Source organism: Microtus oregoni, unplaced genomic scaffold (genome assembly GCF_018167655.1).
Source record: "Microtus oregoni isolate MIOR12 unplaced genomic scaffold, Mior012 000012F_ref0000307, whole genome shotgun sequence".
In the NCBI taxonomy this organism is placed as follows: domain Eukaryota; kingdom Metazoa; phylum Chordata; class Mammalia; order Rodentia; family Cricetidae; genus Microtus; species Microtus oregoni.
In genome coordinates this window covers 24,960,491-24,980,528 of record NW_024543071.1, presented here as the reverse complement: position 1 = coordinate 24,980,528, position 20,038 = coordinate 24,960,491, and the positions used below count along the sequence as shown (strand labels likewise).

The following is a 20,038-nucleotide window of genomic DNA, read 5'->3' as shown; positions in this document are numbered from 1 at the left end:
ACATTTGAGTCTAGACCACTGTTGCTGCTTGGTACCCAGGTCTGGAGATTGGCAAATATCCTGGCTACCAGGAAGAGATAGCTGCTATAAGAAAAGATGGGCTCTGATGACATTCTTGTATTGCCTACTTTCAGACAACCACAAGAACTACAAATGAGCTTTGGGGACATTACAAGATCCTAAGCAGCTGAACTAGTACACTTCAACCTAATTCTCGCAGGACAGTCCCACTTGGTCGCCAGTTCAAAGGCTAATTGTGAGACTTAAACACTAGAGTAAAGCAGTTACCTCTTGACAGCTTACAAAACACACTCTCCTGCGCACACATTTTATTGAAAGTGCTATCAATCCAGTTCTACAGTGTGGGTCACCATCACGTCAAATAAAGAAGTCTCACGGGAATCTAAACTCAGGGCTCTCGGACTCCATGGTATTGCGTTTGCTCTATACAGGGGCGAAAAACAGACTAAAACACAATGAAGACATCAGCAACAGTCTAGTTAACTTCATGAGACTTTGTCAGCCAGAGACAACACCTCAGAAGTCAGAGACGTGAAACAGTTTCCTGCAGCTGGCACACCGCCACTAACTTTAAACGACTATAGACCCTCGATAGCATAAACATTTAGTCACTCATACCACAATATTTATTGGCAATTTAGATTGTGTCAGTACCTTGCAACAGCCTGATATCAGTAACCCAAGCTTAAACAGACTCAATTTAACTGTGATGAAAATCTCCCCCATGGAAAGATTTTGACTTGTGGCCACTTTGGTTTGTGGGTGTTATTAAACGGATAAATACTTTACATTTCCTAAAGAACAAAAGCAGATTACTCTGCAGGGCATGAACTATACACACAAATCATCTGCCTACATGACTTTTAAATCTGTTACCAGATACACACAGAAGTCCCTTTGTGGCATTTTTTCATTCCAGAATATAGAGGATAAGGCAAAGGCTGCAAGAGAAACTATCCGAGTTCCGATGAGCTATGATCTGGCTTAAAAGTCATCATGGAAGGCTGCAGCACAAGAATGTGTGCACCCCAGGACGGCTATGAATGCAGCCCAAACAAAACTGCAAACAAACTTAAAATGTCTATGATTTGTTTCTTTAAAATAAAATGTCTGTGTGGTTCTCAAGCATCAGCTTTGTAGACGACAACCTGGCACCACAATGTCAAGAGTTTGGGCTTGCCTACAAGGACATAAAGAAGGTGTCTACCCCAATTGGTTTTTCCTTATGCAGAATATCACTGAACAAAGAAAGCAGCTCTATGAGCCTTCCACACCTGGCTGTACCCCTCAACAGCTGGCACAGCACATGCTAACTTCTCTGTGCTTTGGTTTTTTTCATTTTCGTGGAATGTGTACATTTCATGGAAAGTGTACAACCTCTGAAACTCTCTTTTCAGTCGGGGTCCCAGTGAGAAAGAGAGCGCACACTCAGGGTAATTTCAGGAGAATGTTTCAGGGCTGTGGGCTTGGACAGGAAACCACAGACGAGAGGGTGACAGCAGGAGAACAATCACTATCCTGGGCTCACATGGAGGAAGGAAGGGGAACCAGGCTGGGGGTACCAGGGGGCAGTGGTTAGTTAACAAGGCGGGCTGGAGAGGATGAACAGTCTAGAAGCACAGTGAGACTTCCAGTGCTGAATTGAATGCAAGGTGGGGTGGGGGTGGGGAGTGGACATCCTTGTCTTGTTTCTGATTGTAGTGGACTTTGACTTTTCTTTGCTTAGAAAGATGTTGGCTGTGGACTTCCTATATTTATTATGCTGAGATGTGTCTCCTGTAGTCATAGATTGCTTTTAGGTCTTTCATCATGAAGGGACATTAGCTTTTTTCAAAGTCTTTCTTCATCCAATGAGATGACCTTGTGTTTTGTTTCCTTGAGTCTATTTATATGGTGGATTATGTTTATTGACTTACATGTGCTGAACCATCTCTGTATTTCTGAGACTATAAGATAAATGAAGGAAATAAAGAGGATACAAATAGGAAAGAATGAAGTTCAAGTACCCTTATTTGCAGATAATGTAATTCTATACATAAAAGATCCTAATGACTTCACTAGAAATCCCCTGGAGCTGGTAAACACATTCTGTGAAATAACAGGCTAGAAAATTAACACACACAAATCAGTAGCCTTCCTATATACAAATGACAAGCACACTGAGAAAGACACCAGGCAAGCAAGTCCATAGCTTCAAAAAAAAAATCTTTGAATAAAGACTTGAACAGTGAAAACTTAAGTCAGAAAAGGAAATTGTAGAAGGTATCAGAAGATAGAAATATCTCCCATGCTCTTGATTTAACATTGTAAAAAATGCCATCCCATCAAAAGCAATTTACAGATTCAATGTAGTCCTCCTAAAATTCAAATGCATATCTTCAGAGAAATTGAAAAATTATTGAATTTAATATGAAAATACTGGATAACAAAAACAACCCTGAACAATAAAGAATGGTTGGATGTATTACCGTCCCAGATTTTAAAATAAGCTTTATAACTATAGTAATAAAATCACATAATAAAAACATCATAAAAACAGAGAAACTGATCAGTGGAGTGGAGCTGAGAACCCATAAATAAGTCCATGCTCTTCGAGCCTACTGATTTTTAACCATGAGGACATAGGAGAAAATCTTCTACAAATTGTTCTGATAAAAATGGATATCTATGTATAGAAGAATGAAACTCGATCCTTATTGCTTACTCTGCCAAAATTCAACTCCAAATGAATCAAAGATTTCAATGTAAGAACTGGCAGTTTGAATGTGATTGAGGAAAAAATAGGGGGTAGTCTTGAACTTGTTGGCAGGAAAGGACTTCAGAACAGGACAAATTTAGGGCAAGGATTAAGATCAACTATTAATAAATGGGATCTCATTAAACAAAAAGCTTCCCTACAACAAAAGATACCAACATTTGAGTGAAAATGCCTACAGAATGAGAAAATATTTACCAATTATATATCTGACAGAGGGTTAGTATCTAGAAGATACAAACAACTCAAAAGATTAAACATCAAGAAAACAAATGACTTTATTTAAAATGGAACATGAAACTAAACAGAGTTCTCAAAGGGGGAAACATGAATGGCTGAGAAACATTTCTATAACGTTCAACAATGCCCCTAGTAAACACCACAGACTAACCAATAAAAGGCACAATGTCAAGAATGGGTTACTGCTTTTAGCATTACTAGCAAATGAGGATTCACAGAAACCAAAACATTACAAGATATTGTCAATATTCTTGATTATACTCCAGAACCTGATGGTTAGGACCCTATTGAGAAAGACACTGCATTCTTGAGTCGTAGAACATGAAGAAATTAAGGTGGTGTTCATTGGGAAGCCTTATCCCTACTGGCTAGTTTCCATAGTGCTAGAGATATCAGAGGGAAAAAAAACAATCATCATTCTTACCCAACTGTGAACTACAATAGCAAATGAGCTGGTGAGACATGCCCACTGGTACAATAGTGGTAAGAATATCATGAGAGTACCCAGTAACTTTCTGATGGAATTTAAGGCCCACTCTAAAAGTTGAAACCCATAAATAGCACCATTATTGGGGCAAAATCCTATAAGCTAGGCAGGTCATAGGCCTTAGGGGAGGACCTGTTAAAATAAAATACTCTGCTAGACGGACATAGTGTTAAACAAATTCCTAAGCACTTACTGTTATACCCGTAGATTAGTGCAGCTCTTGACAATCATCAGAAAAGCTTCTCTTTGAAGTAGATAAAGATCAGCACAGAGACCCACAACAGTTACAGGTGTAGAGAATAAGAAACTTTAGAATCTTCAGTCCTAAATGGGACATCTATATTACATCCCCTGTACCTGAGGCTCGGGGATCATGGTAGAAGAAGGGGTGGAGCATCTAGAGTCACAGGTGGAAGATGAAGACTATAATACACTGTTTTCCAGGCATAGCAGGGCAGTTGCGCATGTGAACAGCTGTGATGGTATGCACAAGACCAGCACAGGCTTGGGCCAAACAAAATTACAGCATGGGGAAGGGAAGCTGGGCATGAAGCCCTAGCTAAAAAACTGTTGGAAACTGACAGCTGCTAGGGGAAAGGGAATCCGTTTTCTTTAAGAGTGAAAATCCTAGTGCACAGACCACCCTCCACTGAAGGCCACACATCCAAGAGTATATGAGCAGTATAAACTGTACCTAACATATTTAAGAAACAAGACAACAAAGAGAGAGGGAATATGCAGTTGGATGGGTAAGGGAAATGGGATGAACCTGGGAGGGATGGAGGAGGGGCGAATATGGTCAAAATGAATTGAACAAAATTCTCAAAGAGCTAATAAAAATGAGGGAAAATAAGAAATACTAAATAAAAACATTTCAAGAAGAAACAAGGCAAGTACAAGTTGGCCCTATAGAGACACAGGGGGGCACACCCTCCCATCACCTTTGACAGATTCTCCCTAGGACCTCTGTTGCAGCATCCACCAGAAGCCAGACTATGGGTCAGTTCTCAGAAGAAAAATGACTGGAAAAGAGTGGCGACTAGATGCTAGATATGGAGATACGAATTAGAGCAGCCTTTCCCGTTTTACATGCTCCAATAGTTGAGAGTTCATGGGGTCTCCTTGACCTAATGTAGGCAAACCTAGAACTTGTAGGCAATTAGGAATATCTGTGGGCCTTCATATACACCAAGGTTACCTCCTACCCTCTCAACATCAAAATGATTCAAAAGGAGACATATAAAATGTTTCTGCCAACCAAGGACTTCATGCTCTCAAGTAAGTCTCCATGGCTAGATTAGTAATTTTATTTGCAACGTTAAGATACATGATTCATCATGAGTAGATATTTTTATCATTCCCCTCTCTGTGAAACCCAAGGATTAATTAAGATATCAGGTCTAAAACAGACACTAATTGTCTAAATAAGACACAATAGTACTTGGTTCCAGTGCCCATGTTATCCTGGGTACCAGATTGGACTCCCTAAGCCTTTCCTCATCTAAAATGGGAACATTAGAAGATACTGTGAGGGGCTGTTACAAAGATTAAATAAGATGTTCATCGTGCACCACAGGATTTGGCTAGTAAATGCTAATGTTTATTATTAACCCCACTTTGGGCATTTACTTAACAGTTCTTGGAAGTCTGTTAATAACTTTGACCCGAGCTGCCTTCCTTTGCCTTCATTCTGACTTTGGAAGAAGCCTTTTTCACTTCACTTCTGGGGTTATCCTGAATGTTACACACCGACCCGCAATTTATACCGAAGCAACACATTAAATGAATTTGTTTGAAGATTTATCACCTCAGACAAGATGAAATTAATAGCTTTCAGTGAGAAAAATTGTTCATTTTGCAAGTACAAGTCTTTTGCATTGAAAAGAAAATATCTAAATAAAATATCAATCATCACATAATGCCATGTGAGAAATGTAATTTAGAGGAAAGAAACTTTGGCTTTTATCAAAGAGCTTTATTTTTGGCTCATGTCTTTTATGGCTATATAATCCCATTTTTTTAAGAACTTGGGGGAATTTTCTTTGATCTGTGGGTACACTGAGATCTTATGAGGATGGCCAAAAGGTACCATAATTGCAAAAGAGAATGTGAAAGTACAAAACAATGATAATAAGTTAACTATCAAATGGGGAGTCAGTGGGGAGGACATATAGAAAGGTGCTGCTGGTAACGAAGGACCCAAGATTAAAAGATACTTAATTGATCTGCATCTATTAATCATGTTTTATCTGCATATATTTATTCACATTTCCAGAGTGGCTATTTGTGCCTGGCATTGGACTTGGACTTATATAGATGAATCTTTTTGCTCCTGAGGGCACTGATCCTGTCATTGGAGCATCCAAGTTCTCCTAGGGAGACTCATACATAAACTTACCCATCGGGAGAGTGTGATGGGCGTTGTGCCATAATACGAACAAATCAATATGGGAACATGAATTCAGGAGACAGAGAGTAAATTCATTAATTAGCCTTGCAGAGTAACAAACCATTCTAAAATCTGTGGCTTCAACAACAGCTATTTATTCAACTCACCATTTTGGTTCAGGCAGGTCTGATTCATCTCATCTGGGTTTTATTACATGCCTTTGGTCAAGTGATAGATCTTCCACTAGCTGAATAATTTATGATAACCTCATTCATGTAATGGGCAACAGGCAGCCAAGGAAACAAAATATACATCTCCTATCCAGCCTGGCCTTCTTCCCAAGGTATCCAGCATCACAGGGTCCCCAGAGCAGCAACTGGCGATATGGGCATCTTTTTCAAATCATATCATGTTTGTCAAAATCCTATTACCCAAAGCAATTTATAGGGCCAAACCTAGAGCCCATGCGGAAAGGCAAGAAAGTCCGTACTTTTTTTATTACTTAATTTATTTTTTAAAAAATTCTTACCGAAGAATGGATGAAGAAAGTATGGAATATCTACACATTAGAGTACTACTCAGCGGTAAAAAACAATGACTTCTCGAATTTTGCATGCAAATGGATGGAAATAGAAAACACTATCCTGAGTGAGGTATCCCAGACCCAAAAAGATGAACATGGGTTGTACTCACTCATAATTGGTTTCTAGCCATAAATAAGGGTCACGGAGTCTACAATAGGTGAATCTAAAGAAGCTAAGTAAGAAGGGGAACCCAAGGAAAAACATATAGTTATCCTCTTGGCTAAGGGAAGTAGACAAAATTGCCGGGGAGAAAATTGGGATCTTGGGGTGGGGTGGGTTGGGGGTAAGGGGAGATGGGGAGAGAAAAGTTAGAAGGGAAGGAGGTCGGGCCTTGGGAAAGCAAGAGGATTGGGATAAAGGAAGGTTGGACAGGGGAGCACGGAACCACAATTCTTAGTTAAGGGAACCACTTTAGGGTTGGCAAGAGACCTGACCCTAGAGGGGCTCCCAGGTGCCCAAGCTGAGGTCCCCAGTTAGTTCCTTGGGCAGTTGAGAATAGGGAACCTGAAATGACCCTATCCTTGAGCAATACTGACGAATATCTTGCATATCATCATAGAACCTTCATCTGGTGATGGATGGAGATAGAGACAGAGACCCACACTGGAGCACTCGACTGAGCTCCCAAAGTCCCAATGAGGAGCAGAAGGAGGGAGAACATGAGCAAAGAAGTCGGGACCACGAGGGATGCACCCACCCACTGAGACAGTGGAGCTGATCTATTGAGAGCTCACCAAGACCAGCTGGACTGTGACTGAAAAAGCATGGGATAAAACTGGACTCTCTGAACATGGCGAACTATGAGGGCTGATGAGACGCAAAGGACAATGGCACGGGGGTTTGATCCTACGTAATGTGATGGCTTTGTGGGAGCCCAGCCAGTTTGGATGTTCACCTTCCTAGATATGGACGGAGGTGGGAGGTCCTAGGTCTTACCACAGGGCAGAAAACCCTGAATGCTCTTTGGACTGGAGAGGGAGGGGGAAAGGAGTGGGGGGAGAGGGAGAAGGGTGGGAGGAGGGGGCGTAGGGGGGGAGGAGGGGGAGGGAAATGGGAGGCTGGGAGGAGGTGGAAACTTGTTGTTTTTTTTTTTCTCCTTTTCTCAATAAAAAAAAATTCTTTCTTATTTTACATACCAATCCCAGTTCCCACTCTCTCCCCTCCTCCAGCTCCCTCCAACTTTCTTTCCACCCATCCATCATCCACTCCTCGGAGAAGGTAAAGCTTTTCATGGAGAGTCAACAAAGTCTAGCATATTACTTTGAGTCAGAACCAAGACCCTCCTCCCCACTATATCTAAACTAAGCAAGGTATCCCTCCAAAGAGAACTGGCTCTAAAAAGCCAGTTCAAGAAGTAGGGATAAGTCGGGCGGTGGTGGTTAATGCCTTTAATCCCAGCACTCGGGAGGCAGAGGCAGGCAGATCTTTGTGAGTTCGAGGCCAGCCTAGTCTACAAGAGCTAGTTCCAGGACAGGCTCCAAAGCTACAGAGAAACCCTGTCTTGAAAAACTAAAAAGAAAAAAGAAAAGAAGTAGGGATAAATCCTGGTCCCACTGACAGTGACCCCACAATCTTCCCCAGCCATACAACTGTAACCCACATTCAGAGGACCTAGTTTGGTCCTATGCAGGTTCCCCCACTGTCAGTCCGGAGTCAGAAGCTCCCATTAGCTCAAGTAAGTTGTTTCAGTGGGTATCCCATCATGGTCTTGAACCTCTTGTTCATATTATTGCTCCTCCCTCTCTTCAAATGGACTCTGGAAACAGCCCAGTGCTTCACTGTGGATCTCTGCACCAGCTTCCATCTGCTGCTGGATGAAGGTTCCGTGATGACAATTAAAATAGTCATCAACTTCATTACAGAGGAAGCCCAGTTCAGGCACCCTCTCCACTATTGCTTAGGGTCTTATCTGAGGTCATCCTTGTGTATTCCTAGGAATGGCTGTATGTACCAGAATGGAAAGAACTTAGGACCACTCTCACAGCCTATATACAGCCAATAGACAAGTGAGACACCTGAGAAGAGTATTCTAGTCTCCAAGAAATCTTTCAAGTAGAAGCCATTCTCTGACAGAAGAATCAAGACAGGAGCTAGTGCACACAGATAAAAATGTCTGAAGTTCAGCCAAGGTGTGGCAATAAACAGTGAGCAATGTGTTTAGGAAAGTTCTGGAGAGTTCACCCTCTGATTTCCCATGTTGTGCAGGTATATTGGAAATACCTGTGCTATAGTGGCTCCCACCATATTATTCCCACTGTCAAGCTGTGACCCTGAGGCTTAGAAACTAACCCAGTAAGGCTTCTGGGATGTTCATGTACTGAGCCACGCAGGTGAAACCCCATTACAATGACTGCCCTTGCAAGAAAGCCTTACTGACAGAGCATCCTGGGAATAAAATCAGCAGTGACTTCATAAATCATATGAAGCAGAACTGTACTTTCAAAGTCACAGACAAATGCTGCTGGCAGCTGTGATGAAGGGAAAGAAACAGGCCCAACAAGTCCAAACTGTGTTGTCAATAGTGTGGCTTCCATGTCTCTTTTCATTGAGCCCCAGCTACATGATTTCTGTTCAAGATCAAAGTAAATGGCCATTATCAACTTCTTAGATTGGGGGTTTACTTATTAATTCATTTATCCATCCAAAAAATGTGTATCAAATACCTCCTAAGTGTCAATAAGAACTAGGAGAAAACAGACATGAAAAAAATGCCACTAAGAGTCTTAATAGAGAGGGAAGAGCACAGAAATATAAAGCATCGTATGGTGATGGTAGAAAATAATGCTTGCTGTACAAACTACAGTAGAGCTTTGGAGGAACACGCAACCAGGGACAGTGTCCCAATAGCCACCGAATCTCAAAGGATGTTTCAGAAACCAGCAGCCACTGTGAGGGCATTCCAGGAAGAGGAAACAGTTTGACTGAGGCATGGAAGTAAGGGAAGGCATGGTCACCCCCAGGAAGTATACAGAGAATAGGCAAGAGTCAACTAAAATATGATGGTCCACCATGAAACCTCCCTTCTCCAGGAGCAAAATCAGTTCCTGATTTGACTCAAGGCACATTTGACCTTGTCCATGGAACAGATTTTGGTTCCCATGTCTGATATTAGTAAGCAACTTGTATAGCTGAGGGACAAGATGGAATTTGTTGAAGCCTCATCAAGAACACATGTAGGCTTTCCATAAAGGTAATCTGATTTACACATCCCTTTTAGAATGGAAGGAGAGTCAAGGGCATCAGGGAGTCCTCCCATCCAAACAACTCTCGAATCCCAGATATCCTGACTGGCTGGAGAATGTAAGTCCCAGGGCACTGTTGAGCATTTGTGGATGGTTCATAAGAGCCAGACCTTTGACTAACATTATTATTGATATAGTCTCATTAACTCATCACACTACTTTTATGGAGATAGATCTATAATCACACATAAAGAGGTTTGGAATTAAGGGGTGACATGTAAAGTTACAGTTACAAAATCAGTCACATTTAGAGGAACCTGCAACCTACCCTGTCCTTTCTGTCTTTTTTTTTTTTTTTTTTTTTTTTTTTTTTTTTTTTTGGTTTTTCGAGACAGGGTTTCTCTGTAGCTTTGGAGCCTGTCCTGGAACTCCCTTTGTAGACCAGGCTGGCCTTGAACTCACAGAGATCCGCCTGCCTCTGCCTCCCGAGTGCTGGGATTACAGGCGTGCGCCACCACCGCCCGGCCTCTCCTTTCTGTCTTAACAGAGCTCTTTGGCCTAAGACACCAGGCTTGAGTCATACTCATTGCTCCAGGAACCTCTACCTGAAACTTCCCTGTCTATAACCACACTCATCAGACTCATTTATTCATTCAGAAAAACATTTGCATCTCAGCTGGCATATGTGAAACTCAAGATATGAGACATGAATAAATAGAATAAATGCTTCTATTACATTAGGGTATTCCTAAAGTCACTCATCAGTTCATTCAACTAAAATGATTACATACCTATTGTGTGCCCAGAACTCTGTAAGGTTTGGGGTGTAGAAGCAAATAATGAACTTAAAGTTCTTGCCCATCCTAATGGAATTCACAACATGTGCATAGCAATTTGCAGCAAATGTAGGGCTGGAATTTGAATTCTCTGGTGAATGACTGACAGCTAAACTTCTTGGAAGTTCTGCTTCTTAAAATGCCCCACCACCATTGTTGCTCTGTTTCCTTCCTCCACTTAAAGTCACCTCCTAACATCTCCCTGGGACTACCCTTGTCATAATCACTAGTGACCAACAGGTCAACAAATTGATTAAATTCCATCTTTACCAAAGACTCTCCCCTTAGTTTCCACAGTACAACCCAAGCATTTCTCATAACTCGCTGACCACTCCTTTCTAAACTTTGCTGGCTCATTTTCTTCTCCTAACTTTGAATCACATTATCTCCCAAAGGTTTGATACTATAGCCACCAGTATTTTCTTGTCTTCTCTCTCCCACTATTTTTTTTATATCATTACAGAGAAACTTGTCTTAGTTAGGTTTCTATTTCTATGATAAAAACCATGACCACAAGCAACTTGAGGAAAGGATTTATTTCATCTTACAGCTTGTAGTCTATCATTCAGTTAAGTCAGGACAGGAACTCAAGGCAGGAACCTAGGAACAGGAACTGATACAAAGGCCATGGATGAGGGATGCTCGCTGAATTGCCATGCATGGCTTGCTCAACCTGCCTTCTTATAGCACCCGAATGATCAGCCCATATGTGGTCTCTTAGTATTTCTATTGCTGTGAAGAGACACCATGACCATAGCAACTCTTATAAAGGAAAACATTTAATTGAGTGGCTTACAGTTTCAGAGGTTGAGTCCATTATCATCTTGAAAGGACTTGATGACATGCAGGCAGGCATGATGCTGAAGAAGAAGCTGAGAGTAGAGAAGGAGCTACATCTTGATCCCACCAGCAACGGGAAGTGATCTGAGTCACTGGGAGTGACTTGAACATATATGAAACCTCAAATCCCACCCCCACAGTGACACACTTCCTCCAACAAAGCCTTACTTCCTAATAGTGCTACTCCCTTTGGGTGCCATTTCCTTTCAAACCACCATATATAGCATCACTCACAGTGAACTGGGCCCTCCCACATCTGTTATCAATCAAAAAACTGAACCACAGGCTTTCCCACAGGTCAGTCAGGCGGGGTATTTTAAAACTAGCCAGCATACACCCAAATTTGTATCTCTAGCCTTGACTTCTTTCTGGAACTCTAGGTTCTTATATCCAAATGTCTGCTGATACCGAATTTATCATCTAAAATACAACTCTTTCCTTTGACCACCGACTCTACTCCTCTCACATTGCAGTCAATAGCATCACTGTCTCTTGGATTTCTTGAGCCAAAAACACAAGAGCGATGAGCTCTCGTATCCAGTCCATAAGCAAGACCTACCACTGCATCTCAAAGACACATCTGTTATACCACTTCTTGTCCCCATTCTCACTACCCTAAAGACATTTCAAACTACAACCATCTCTTTCCTGAACCATTCCAAAGCCTTCCAGTGGACCTATCAGTTTTCAGTCTTGTTCCTCTGTTATTACCCAAAATACAGCCACGACAAACTATTAGGATGGAAATCAAACTGGCTAACCCATACTCCAATGAATCTACCACACTTAAAATAAAATCCAAACTCTTTACCTGTCCTGAATCCCTGACAGAATATATGACGACTTTGATACTCTCATCTCCTCCCAGGTTTTACTTTGGGTTCTCCACTCCAATCACACTGACCCAGAGTCTTCACAACAAGTGCTCTCTATCACTAGAACATTCTTCTTACTACATGCACAGACCCTTCAGGTCATTTATATAGCAGTGGATTTTTGTTTTGATTTTTGCACATGCGTGCATGAGTGCGTGTGTGTGTGTGTGTGTGTGTGTGTGTGTGCATGCGTGCATGCATGTGTGTGTGTGTTGGGGGATTCCACATGTGGAGGTTAGAAGACAGCTTGTGGGAAGGAGTTTTCTCCTTCCACTATGTATATTCAAGAGACTGAATTCACATCAGCAGGCTTGGGATAATGTGTCCTTAACAGCTGAATCATTTCATCACCCTTTCATCTCTGGTTACATTACCTCCTTAGAAAGACCTTCCATGGTCACCCACTGTAACATGCTTCTCTAGTTTAACTTTCTATGTCATACTTAGTCCTAAGTATTTGTGTCTCTGTGTATAAAATGTTCCATGCCCATTTCATCTTATTAAAATGTAAGATCCCAGAGTATAATATGCCTGTCTTACTTAAAATATGGAAGACTAAATGGCACAGATTAGGAAATCAAAAAATGGTGAAGAAGTAAATAAATAAGTTCCCTATAACTCCTATAATAAATAGGTGTCTTAATGTTTCAATAGATATTTTTAAAGACTTTATTTAACCTTTGGAAACCAGCAGCATTGTAGGAGCCTGTAGCACCTAGAAAACTATCAAGAATGAAATCACAAGAAAGTCATTCATGAGCAAGAAAGAATTTTAAGGATTTTTTCTGAGAACAGCAGAGACATTTTAAATCCAAACATATAAAAAAAAGTATTTCTCAAAATAAAATTCTCCAGTATATAGACATCTGGACCATATTGAGCACAGCTGTATTAGGGCATGCCCTGCAAATCTCCCATTTCTGACTAAATATTGATGGCTTCCTTTAATGTATGATTCTGTGATATGATATTCCAGATGAGAGAAATTTTCAGAAAGAAGACAGCTGTCTATCCAGCTCTCTGTTGGAAAATGGAAAGTATCAGAGTGTTCAGCACACAGAACACTCCAGAATTTGAGTTGGAACAGAGGCCATGATGAAAACTAAAATACAAATGGATGGATGGACAACAAGAATGTCCCCCCTCCAAGAGAAGCACCACAGATGTCCCCAGAGGTCCACAGCTTCTCATCTTAAGACTGGCATCCTTAGCTTCGCCACAATCAGAAGAGTGACCCTTATCACATGTCTGGCCTAGAGGACAATCATTTTATGGTTGTCCTTAAGAATTCTTCAGCCACAGAAAGCCTGTTTGAAAACAAATCACAGAGTACCTGGTTTTTATTGATAGAAGAGCTAAAAACATTCCAATTGTTTGCAACTAGAAGCTAAATGACTCATAGCTCCTTCAGGAAAGGTCATACCACACAGAAATTAATGGTCATGCAATATCTTTAACTGAACTTTTTCAAGCTCCAAAGTCTAATATGTGAATAAAGTAATCCTGATACTCTCTGCTAGATAGCTCTGGAAGATGGGTCTGTCTTTGTCTTTATTCAGTTTTGCATCTTTAATACTTAACTGTATAGCAAGCAAAAAAGAAAAATTTGCTTATTAAATAAATTTCAAGCTTACTCATTTGATCTTTTAACTCTCCTTTCCTGCCCTCTATGCAAGAGGGCAGTTTTATAGATAAATATCTTGTATCTCTGTCTCTCTCTATCTTTTTGTCTTCTCTCTCTCTCTCTCTCTCTCTCTCTCTCTCTCTCTCTGCATCCCCCTCCTCTCTCTCTCTCACACACACACACATGCACACACACAATCCCTACTAAAACTCCTCACTTACATTGTACCTTAAACCTGTGAAGGAGTGGGTCTGGTATCCCATAGTGATCTCATCTTAACCGTGCCCCAGAAGCTTGTCATGGTAATCGAGTGAAGGATTCTCAGCTTGTTGGAATAAATGGGGCTCACCACTTTCTCCAGCTTGTATGCAGAAACTTTGACATGCAAGTATCCTGAGCACCCAGCACTGTATAAGCCATCCAGAAAAAGGAGTCTTGATGACAGAGGCACAGGTTACCTTATTTTTATCCTACAAGATTCAACTTACTAGGACTGTTCAATATTTTCTTAGAGATCCAATTCTTCTGTGCCCAGCAATAGACTCCCTGTTAAACAGAAATGCATACTTTAACACAATAACACTAACAATCACAATGGTTAACATATCAGCACTCGAAAGGAACCAGGCCTGTGGGAAGCAACTGTCCACCTGCCAGCCTGTCTATCAAAATCTGCAAAGTGAAGTTTTGGTACCACCAGTTTTATAGATAAGTATCTTGTATCTCACAGAAGGGCAGAGACATAGTTCAGACCAGCATGCACGAAAACCTAGATTAAATCCCTAGTGACACCACCCACCCACCAAAACACCAATGGCTTCAAGTCCCAGGCTTCACTCTGTTAGTTGTGTGACCTTAGAAATGCTTGCTAATCTCCTGAGTTTGATTCCTCTACCTTAAGAAGGAATCAACAAAGGCATCTTCACGTAGGGCTCTAGAAAGGATTAAGCCAATTCAGCAGTGCCTACTGTGTATTAAAACTAATTTCAACCCCACAATTCTCATCTATGACCCTGGCAGCCAAAAAGTTCTGAAATCAGATCTTCCCCTTAAACTGCTTGCATCAGATTTCCTAAGGCCACAAACTTAGCCCCTAACAACAACATGAATGTATTAATTAATAGTTATTTGGGTCATACATGTGATATGCATCTTCCTTAGCTAATATTGATGTTAGAAGCCTGTAGTCCTTTCCAGACTCAAGAAGAATCTATTTCCTCCTCCTCTTTTCTGACTCCCAGAAGCTGCTCCCATCCCTTGACATCTTCATTCCACTTTCAAAGCTTAACAGTGGTGGCTTGAGTCCCCTCCCCCAAAACAGCCAACCACGGCGTCATCTTTTTAACTCTCTTGCCCTCCACATTTGAAGACATTATGATTATACTGGGGACAACCAGACAATCCAGGAGAGGCTCTCAACCTTAAAGTCAACTGGCTGGAAACCTTGATTCCACCTGCTACCTTCACCTCCCCTTTTACCATGAAGGGTCTCACATTTTCAGGTTCCAGGAATTTGGACGCAGGTGTACATAGAAAAGCCAATTTTTCCCTACTAAGCTGGCAGTGAAAGCTTATGTGGCAGTAAAACACAATGTGAACTGACATTGCTAATTTTCTGTCTTTAGTTTTCTCCAAGAAATGCAAACGTGCCCAGAAAAAAAAAATGTTTTAGCATTTACATGGGTGACTCATAATATAACTAAGATGACACACAATTAACTGTCTCGGAGACCTTATAATGTACATTCACTGAGCTGCGTTTCTAAACTCCAAGAATCAGGACTCTGAAATACATCCTGCCAGCACAAAGGATTTCAGCTACATTAAAGAAGTATGCTAATATTACAATTACAGTTGTTATTAATATCCTCATACTCTTCTCTGAAATGGAAGAGAAAATGCTCTGCTGGTTGACAGGGTTAACAGATCATGTTCACAGTGCCAATTACAAAGGACCTGAGGAAGGGTCAAGAGACCTAACGTCAAAGCACATACACATACACACCTTGCAACTGCTTCTTGCTTTCCATGTATCCCTAGAAAACAAATATTTAGCAACCATGGTTAAATAATTTACTTCTCTTCCTCGCCTTAGACGGGTTTGAAACTAATCAAAGTCATTAAAGGGATTAAGTAAAATGAATCATGTAAATCTGTCATTGGGCCTGGGATACAGTACACACTCAATAAGTAGTATTTCTACGCCCAGCTGGCTGCACAGGCACTGCCTTCATACTTAACACCTATGACTTTCTTTGTGAGCTTCATGAGCTTAATTGAAAATCTGTTGATTCACTGAAAGAAAAAGTTTTGGAATTTTCATTTAATTTTGTTTGCATTTTATCCTGGACTACAGCAACGATGGTAAAAATCCATCTCTGGCTTTCAATCGCTAAGGCTTTCACAATACTGACGACTTGCTAATGTCTGTGTTCCACAGGTGCGGAGAGCTATAAATGACTCACCAGCTCACAGTGCCCTGGGGGGGGGGGGGAACCATTGCTTGGCATTATCGCTGCCTACTCCTTGCTTCTGTTCTCACCATGCAATCTCTTTCATCTTAGTTTGGTTTCCCAAGTAACCTCCACCTTTCACCAGGAGGAATGTTCTACAGAAGTTGGAGAGTAAGAAGTTAGGCCCAGAAATGTGGATTCGGAAATCTGAGACATCATTCCTTCCTTCTTCCCTCCCAACTTCCCCTTTTTCCCCCAGTCAACCCACAAAGACAACTGAACACTTACTACTTTCCAAATATTCTGCCGGGAACTAGAAAGGCAATTTCTAGCTAGACAAGCCCAGCTCCTGCCATGCAGACTGTACAGATGAGGCCATGAATTATGAATTTATTACAGTCAATTTCTCACAGCTTTAATTACAAATTGAAGTAACTGCAAGAAGGGAAAAGTGCAGAGTGATCTGAGACTATTTAAGTGTGGGGATTCCAGGAATGCTTCTTAACACGTAACACAGTAGGCAATGCCTACAGTGATGTAAAAGAACCAAATGAATTTGGATTCAGACAGTTCTTGCTATTTGCAATGTGCATGGGTTTCCTCAGCATCCTCACCTACAGAATAGTCTTAAGAACATGTCATGTTCACTTTTTATCAGAAGAGATACTCGATGTCAGATACTCAATAAACATACTTGCAAGGATGCTAGGAAGATTCGATGAGATATAATAGGTTACTGTTACATGTCTATAAACTTAAGTAACATAAGAAACACTCATCAAATGGTAGATTATATCTAAAATATTTACAATATTTATATTATAATGACACATCTACACTGAGTTTCAAGGAAATATTAAAATATTTGTAAGAAGGAAAATCAAGTTGGGAAGAAATTGGTAGTGAAATTTCATGGTTCAGATTGAGTTGAACCACATAATAGATAGCATAGTAGTAACTGCTAATCAGTAAGAAGTAGTCCTTAATCTGGAAGCCAAATAACCCTTCACATCCTCCTCCTTCTGAAGCATGGTCCTCATCCAAAGTGACCAGAACCTCTAATTACCAGCTTCCTATTCTAGGCAACAAAAAGGGAGAAAAAAAAATGTTCATGCTAACTGACTTGAGGGATGCTATCAGAAATATAAAACATTAAAAGCTCCATTAACAATTCTTGGACCAAAATAGGACCACACTTAGATGCAAGAGAAGCTAGGAAGTAGTCTTTATACTAAGAAGTGTTAGACTGGAAGTATTTCCATAACTAAAGAGAAAAAGAAAAAGGATAGAGACCAGGATGAGCAACTGCAGAATCAGCAACAAGAGGTAAAGCCTTATTGACTTGGGTTTTTTCCTTGCCATCCCCTCACTTGGAAGGCCTCCCTGCTCTTCTCTCTAAACTCACTCATACGCTTTCCATTTGTCTGGGATACTTTCTGGTATTTTCACTGAACTAATACCACATTTCTACTGTGATATAAGAAAAGGTTTACCCCTACCATTGGACCATATCCCAATTTCTATTATATTTCACAAATATACTTTTCCTGTTATTTTCTGCAAATATTATTTCTGTTTTATATTTATTTAGAATCATTTATAAATTTATAAAACATTTATATTCATATAAAACATAAATGCTATGTATACATATATAATGTATACATATATAATGCTTAAATTGGTTTGAGCGTAGTTCCATCTCTATAAACTGTATATCTTTAGACAAGTCACCTGTGCCCTCTGAACCTTTGGTTCCTCCAACAGCACCTGGAGATAAGAACAATCATTTCATAATGCTGCAAGGAGGGTTCGAGGAGACTTGGCGTGTGGAAGCGATCTATGAACAGAAAAAGCAATCCTGTTAGTTAACATAAGAAGAAAATTCAAGTAGCTTGTGGGAAGTGTTACCTCCAAAAAGAACAAGGGATTCTGATTCTTCTCTCTCATCTTTCCTTTGCAAAGCTAGAAGAAGACTCCGACAATTCTTAAAATGTATGTACAAGCTGAAAATTAATATAGAGTTGAAAAAGAACAACTTCCTTCGAAGAGAAAGACAATCTGGAGATGCCAGACTACCCCTGCACTGCTGATCACAGCAGAACTAATGCCAATAGCCAAACTCAGATCATCGAAGGCAATGACTCATAGAACCTGGCAGGGAAGCAAGACGTCAGCCAGACACCAGTCAGAACTAAATACAGTGGCTCTTGGAAAAGCACCAGATGACTTCCTGTAACTGTGGACAACCTAAAGATGATCCCTGTCCCTACACTGGGAGCTAAACACCAGGGGCTGCTGACAGTACTTAGACAATAACCACATCTGCTCAGATTAATCATACATCTCAAAGACAGCCAAATGCACGTTACAAGTTGTCATCAAATAAAGACTTTTGTTTCTTTTGCTAAAAAATGACCTGTTTGTGCTAAGAAATGCCTAAGTGTGTATGAATGCTTTAACAATAATTTTAAATTCAAATTCCAACTCCAGTTCAGAAAGCAAACAATGCAGTACCCCAGAAGCATGTCAGTTGGATTACAATCTCTTCCCAGGTAGAAATGACAATTATTCTTGTCTTCCTTAGCTACATACCCTCCTTATTTAAGTCACCAATAACACACATCCCTACATGGCATTGTTTATTACTTTTCTTGTGCATGGAATCACATGTATTTACTCTTATGTACTTTTTCCTTCTGGTCAACATTATGTATATGACTCCGCAATATTCATTGTTAAAATGATATGACATATAAAATTTGATTTAATCAGTGCTGTATGTTTTCGTAAGTTCTCAAAGTGGGTCTGATTCACAGTCAATTTATTCAACTATCTATAGATACCACAATTTGTTTACTAATTCTATCATTGACACATATGTGTATTATTCATCTAAAGCTCAGGACTTTTAAATTAATGAGTACTATAAACATTTTTATAGAATGCTGTTGATAGACAGTAGTCTCTCTTATATATACTTGTAGTAGATTAATAAAGTTATAGTGTATATATGTCCTCAGTAACATATGACAACAGTAAAAATGTTAAATGGTTTATCAGCTTACAGTTTCACTGCTACATATGACAACTCTCTTTATTCTTCATTCTTGCCAACATTTAGTATTTTTTCAGACATTTCATTTATTGATCATCTGGAGAGGTGGGCATTTTTAAGCTTTTTAACTTAAGATCAAAGTCAACTACTGTGCAACATAGTGGTATATGCCTGTAATCTCAGCACTTGGGAGGCTGAGGCATGTAAATTACCAGTTCAGTGGCAGATTAGACTGTGTTACAAGATCCTGTCTCAAAAACAAATAGGTAGAACAAAAAAAAACACCCATTAATGAACAGAACTTCAAATATGAACTCAGCTTCACAAATACAAACAGTGCTTAGCAACAGAGACCAGAGACCAGAGATACATTCCAAGGAGTACATTGTCAGTCAGTTTCATCACTATGGAAACACATTATTTACCCAAATTAAAATGATCACGTAGTAGTTTCAAAGAAAATGGTCTCCAAATGAAGAGGCACTATTAAATGGTGTGCCCTTACTAAAGTAGGTGTGGCCTTCTTGGAGGAAGTGTGTCATTGTGAAGGCAAGATTTGGGGTCTCATATATGTACAAGATATTGCCCAGTGACTCAGACCACTTTGTGTAGCCTGCTCAAGATGTAGGACTCTCAGCTTCTGCACCAGAACCATGTCTGTCTGCACACAGGCATGCCCACTGCAGTAAGAAGG

The 20,038-nt window shown here is 40.3% G+C and overlaps 1 protein-coding gene across 3 annotated transcripts in view; it reads right to left on the bottom strand.

Annotated features, from left to right (window-relative positions):
* Positions 1–20,038, bottom strand: part of Htr7 (5-hydroxytryptamine receptor 7) — a 93,176-nt gene that overhangs the window by 58,059 nt on the left and 15,079 nt on the right. The window contains exon 1 of one of the 3 annotated variants that reach the window (XM_041661504.1): positions 14,062–14,092. The exons of the other annotated variants lie outside the window; for them this stretch is intronic. The gene's annotated coding sequence lies outside the window, so the exon portion shown is untranslated. Of the gene's footprint in view, positions 1–14,061; positions 14,093–20,038 lie in introns of those variants that run through there. 3 annotated transcript variants of the gene reach the window in all.